The sequence below is a fragment of the Lycium barbarum genome, chromosome 7 (genome assembly GCF_019175385.1).
Source record: "Lycium barbarum isolate Lr01 chromosome 7, ASM1917538v2, whole genome shotgun sequence".
NCBI classification, from domain to species: domain Eukaryota; kingdom Viridiplantae; phylum Streptophyta; class Magnoliopsida; order Solanales; family Solanaceae; genus Lycium; species Lycium barbarum.
In genome coordinates this window covers 20305122-20311121 of record NC_083343.1, presented here as the reverse complement: position 1 = coordinate 20311121, position 6000 = coordinate 20305122, and the positions used below count along the sequence as shown (strand labels likewise).

The window sequence follows — 6000 nt, the reverse complement described above, 5'->3', positions numbered from 1 at the left end:
TCATCTCTGCCCAACTGATCAGTGGCTATGCACAGCTACGTGCCTACCCAGTCGCCTACAACACGGCTCGGTAAAGAAAGAAATCTATCTAGGTGCACATCTACGTGCCTACAGGGCCGACTATAGTGCGGCTCGGTAATGAAAATAAATACATATATATATATATATATATATATATATATATATATAAGTGCAATGCAAGACCGACCTAAAAAAAGATAACATAGAAAGAGTCGGAGTGACCTATCGTCGTTATCCTCCGACTATCGTTATTGTCGCTACGTTCATCTTTCTTTAATCAATAGGCCAAGGAAATAAAAGTACAGGGAAACATCTTGTTATGAATTATACACGAAGGCGAAGTTAGCCAAACTCCTATGAAATATGATCGACACAAATTTTATCAGAAAAAGTATACCAACGGGAGGTTCGTCACCTTTGAGCAATAGACAAGAAGATAAGGATTAACTCAATTAAAGGAAGTATAATCAACTCAACTTTGATGTGAAGAGTACCGTAACGAATATCATTCTTTATTCGATAAACAAGAGGGATACAAAATGTGAAAGGTACTTCCATACAAGCTATTCATGAGAAAAGGATAAGCTTAACCATTTTGGAACATAATCGACACAAGTTGAACGAAAAGTATTTTAATCGATAACCAAAAGGAGATATGGAACGTGGAACATACTTTGGTACAAGTCATAGATGAAGTATGGGTCAGCTCAATTATCATGGAACGCGATCGATCCAAGTTAACGGAATAACTTTTCAATGAAAGGTCATTTGAAATCTAGTGATGCCACAAAGAGAATAGAAAGCCCTACATAACTCGTCGATGGAGTTATATATGTTTCCCGAATCCTTGAATGCCTTAGGAATGATTTTCTACATAATACGAACCATTTGGGATCAAAATCAAGTTCATAGCTCATAGAATTCTTCATTTAGACATTTAATCGAGCAACTTGCAAGCATAAGTTAATAGGCTTATTTGTAGATTAATTCTCCCGTAAGACGCTACCATATCCCACTTTTTTGCTCCTCCTCATCATTACGATACCATCCATATCACCACTCCAAACAACCCACCATAACCGTACAACACAGCCCAACAATTAAGCTATATTCATGAGAGTTAACAAGGACTTATTCTTATGGGATTTTCACCAATTTTCTAGGTATAAACGTTTGTAAAGTTCAAGGAGATGCAAAGAAGGTTAAAAAATACCTCAAGTAATGTAGAACACTTCAAACTATAAATTACTTCAAGGCGAAGTTTTCATCCGAGAACCAAAATACCGAAGAAATCACGATTCTGTAATCGCCATGTTGTTCTTCATGTTAAAGTTGATTGATTTGCACTTGGATTAGTTAGGATTCATGGAGGATTTGTTTGGAGAGTATATTAGGGTTTCCGTGGTCTTTGAAGATGAAGAAATGGGGATAAAATCGTGAAAAGGTGATATATATACAAGGGCAAAAATTAAGCCACCAACTATGCTCGCTGTTCCCGAGGCAGTTTGTATCCTTGGATGGAAATGCAAATATCTCTCTACTACAATGTCATATCGATGAACGATAAAATGCGGTGGAAACTAGACTCGTAGACCTTCAATTTGGTAGGTGGATCACCCTATAACTCCAAGTATATTGAGAGAAAAGCTCTGCGACATCTGACCAAAATTTCAGTGAAATTTACAAACTTAACTTGCAACGCCCTTTGTCGACTTTCGTATTACAACTCGTTTGAGTTCCAAACTTAACAAGCGACCATTATATGATTCAAATACTTCATATCATTACTTGCTTAGAATGTGAAGCACTCCTAATCTCACCCAAAAGTACAAGTTATCGTATTCCCAACTTGCCGACTTTTGACGAAACTCATTCTTCTTTGATTCATTCACCCTCCAAAATTTCTGCCACTTACTACTCTTATTTATAGACTCTTATAACCATTTATATTAACTAGTTTTCGACACGTGCGTTGCACGTGTATCCCTGATTATTTTGTAGTAAATAACAACATAAAATTTTTAACGGATGCATTGAGTAACAAAATATAAACTGAAGAATATAAAGAACATTGATAGAACCTAGTCCCTGAATTGTTTTCATAGATAATGATGGAAAGTAAATAAGGCAAGATATTTACGTGGAAAACTCCTTGCTCAAGGGATTAAAAACCACGACCTACCCTAGTAGGATTTCCAACTTCACTAAACTGAGCAACTTCAGATTACAACCTATTGCAACCTAGGAATTAAACTCTTAATCCCTAACCCTTATGATACACCCATTGTAAGCACTTTTACAATAACTCTATTGCAAAGCTCCAAGTCTTGACTAACTCTAGCCAACGACTTAGCTAATACTTAGCTAACTCTAGCCAAGAAAACAAAGTTACAAAAATTGAAATTTGTCCTACTATGATGCTTCTTGACAAGCAGTGTAGGAATACCAATTAAGAACATGAAACAAGACTCAACTATCCTAGAGACTTCAGATGTCTTTAGTGGTAGGAAATGGTCCCTCTGATTGTTGAGATCTTGTTATTCTGCACACCTTGAGAAAGGTAGCCGCCACACTTGAGAGAAATATAGCCCTTTATATTTTGCAAGTGTTAGGTCAAATAATCCCAACATGTTGTATATATATATATGAGACCCAATAGAAAGCATGGGCTTTTAGTTTCTAGCATACTTACAGTTGTGATGCTGCAGTTCTGCCTGAACAGTACAGCAGCTTTACAGCTGTTAAGTACCGTGCAGTACTCCCATGGGACCTGATGGAGGACCTGGTCCTTGGCCCGTTTGTCAAATCATCAAAACTATGAAATGCTATAACTCATCAAACATGTTTCAAATAATCATTTTACACTGAGAATGATGTTAGTGTTAACCGGCAATACGAAATAATTAGGATTAGCAAGATGAAACTGTTCTTGAGATTTCATGCATATAAGTAGAAACAATCTTCATTCATTTGTAATTCCAGAAATATGAAAACACTATCAGAATAAAGCTGTGTTCTTTAATGTATATCAATACAATCAATCTCAATTATGTACTTATATTTAAGTAAAAAAAAAAAAAGTAACAACTTTTCAATTATTTATCACTTTTATTTTTTTCAAGGAAATTTTCCTATTTCATATTACTCTCTCTGTCCAAAAATATTTGTCACAATTTGTTTTTTGAGAGTCGAACTAAATGAACTTTGATCAATATTTAAAATTTGTTTTTCATCATAGTAATATGAGACAAATTGCAACTTATAGTATTTTTCGAATAGTTTTTGAATATTCAAATTTAATCTAAAAAAAATTAATCTAATCTAATTTAGCTTCAAAATTAGTCAAATTGACTCTCAAGAAGTGAAACGTGACAACTATTTTGGGATGGAAGGAGTACAAAGAAAGAAAGAAAGAAAGAAAGAAAGAAAGAAAGAAAGAAAGAAAGGATATTTTCCCTCCCCAAACCCAACACAAGGAGAACAAACAAAGAAAGAAAGAAAGAAAGAAAGAAAGAAAGAAAGAAAGGATATTTTCCCTCCCCAAACCCAACACATCAATGTGGAAATGACAAAATGAGCATGAAATAAAAAAAAATTGACAATGTTGAGATCTTAAAAAATACGCAAGTCACACTATAACAAGATTAAAAATTTTAAAATCCCATAACTAAAACATCAAAACCTCTCAAGCTTCACTCCAAGGCAGATGAAAAACTCATAAGTAAATTCTTACATTAACTTTGTCCATATTCGAAAATGTCCTCACATAGTATGTTCCGTAAAATAAAAAATTCAACTAAGAATTAGTACTGTTTATAATCCTAAAATTATAAATTAGATTCAACTACAACAATATCAATAACAACAATATGAGGAGAAATGAACTCACAAAAACACCTCACAACTTCTTCCTCTAAACAAAAAAAATACAGCATAGTTCCTAACCTTTTTGTTTATGATGAAAATATTCACGGTAGTGTACTTTTTCAAAGAAAAAAAATAATATAATCGGGAATCAAGTTTAAAAAGAAGGAAAAAAAGCAGCCACAGTTTTCTTTGTAGTTTTCACCGGAAGATACAACCGCCAGTGTCTACTGTCTAGTCCAAGCGGAAACATTGGGCTTCTCTCTCTTATATTTATTTGGACAACAGTGAAGTTGACATGCTCTTCTTTGAATATTATTGCCAAATTTTCTTGTGAATTGCTGATAAAAAAAAGGAATAGATTTTGCCTTAAATAATACTCTAATGTTAACACGTTACATTTTGCTATAAAAGCACCTAATTAAGAGGAGTCTCTCCACCTTTTCTCCTTCACTGGTATTGCATTTTTATATGCTACATTCATTGTATTTATTATTAATATTTGAAAAGAACGTTAAAACTGTTTAACAGGCATTCTAAAATTGGAATATGAAAGCAATTTCAATACATTGAATGATGTTGTAAGTGAGAATGCAACGGGCCAAGTATTGATTTCTTTAGCTTATTTTTTAATGGAACTTTATTAGTAATTGAAAGGATGTGTTATTACCCTACGAAGAGGTTGGCTATCATAAATTTGATTAATGTAGTATTTTATGAAGAACTAACTTATTTATTTACTTGAATATGATATGATGATTTATTGTAGGGGCAAAATCGTTATCCAAGGTTGGAGCTTCCCACTTTTAGTATTATATGATGAATATGATATGATGATTTACTGTAGGGGCAAAATCGTAATCCAACTTTGAAAGTTGGAGCTTCCCACTTTTAGTATTATATGATATATGATGGGTTTTGCTAACATGAAGGTTGTAGATTAGCATTGTACCCATATTTGAGTTCTCCAAAATGCCCCTACCTTTTCAATAATAGTGAGGACAACTTTGCCTTTTCTCAAAAATATATGCCCCAAACTGCGAAGAATTAACTGAAGGTGACTAAAAAGTCTTCAAATTACTAAAGGTGACGTGTGGGGCCCACCCCACATCAAAACCCAATTAAATTTGGAATTAAGAAGATTGGGGTCCAAAATGTATTTTTTAAAACTTCTTAATCTTTTAAAAATGACAAAAAAAACCCAAAACACCCACCCATTATACTAAAACACCCACCCATTATTCACAACATCCCAAACCGTTCCCTCCCCACAACTCCCTCGCACTTCTTTCATATTTCAAAATCAAAACTCCCAAGCAAACAGTTAATCTCCTTCACTTGGACGTCTCTCATCTCTCCTCTTTTCTTGTCATCTTTTTCTTCACCCTCGTCTATAGGTGCCGCTGCTGCTGCTTCTTCTTTAATATCAAGGTAAAGTTTTTGTTTCACTTGTTCCAAAAGTTATTTGGTAGAAATTGATGATTTTGGTTGCAGAAAAAAAAGAAGAAGAACATGGGTTTGTCTTCAATGTTGTTTATTTTGTTGTTCCTTGTTCGAGAAACCCTTATTTGGGGTATTTGTTTGACTTGTTGAGGTTTTTGCGTTTGTAAATAGCGTACATTGTTCTCAAATTATGGTTTTTTGTGATGTTTTTGTTCTTGTTTTCCTTAAGATTTTGAAAAAATGGCTTGCAATCTTGTTGACTTTTTCGAACAGATGAGTAAGTTGTTGCAACAACTTCAGCACTTGTTTGACAGTTGCAGACATTTGTTGAGGTTGTTTGCTTTAAAAACCTCTATTTAGTGTATTTTGTAGTGAAATACTGTTGTTGGTGTTGATGTTGGTGTTGGTGTTGGTGTTGGTGTTGATGTTGATGTTGGTGTTGGTGTTGTCCTGTTATGGTATGGTTTAGGAAAAGAAAGGATAAACAATTATTGCACATACATTTGGTGTATTTTGTTTAACTTGTATGATTGTGTATCTGTAGTAGACGATTTGGCTGTTGTCTTGGAAGTAGATGCTTGTTGTTTTGGTTTGGTTAAGTGTTTAGGAAAAGCTTGGATAAAATTCATCTTGTTGTTGTTATTGTTGTTATTGTTGTTGTTGTTGTTGTTG

The 6000-nt window shown here is 33.9% G+C and overlaps 1 long non-coding RNA gene across 1 annotated transcript; it reads right to left on the bottom strand.

The window, feature by feature from the left end:
• Positions 1–2032: 2032 nt before the first annotated feature.
• LOC132602195 (uncharacterized) lies at positions 2033–4318 on the bottom strand. The gene is made up of 2 exons (XR_009567650.1): positions 2714–4318; positions 2033–2611 (listed from the first exon to the last, which is right to left on the bottom strand). It is a non-coding gene; the product is annotated as an uncharacterized LOC132602195 (long non-coding RNA).
• Positions 4319–6000: the final 1682 nt, after the last annotated feature.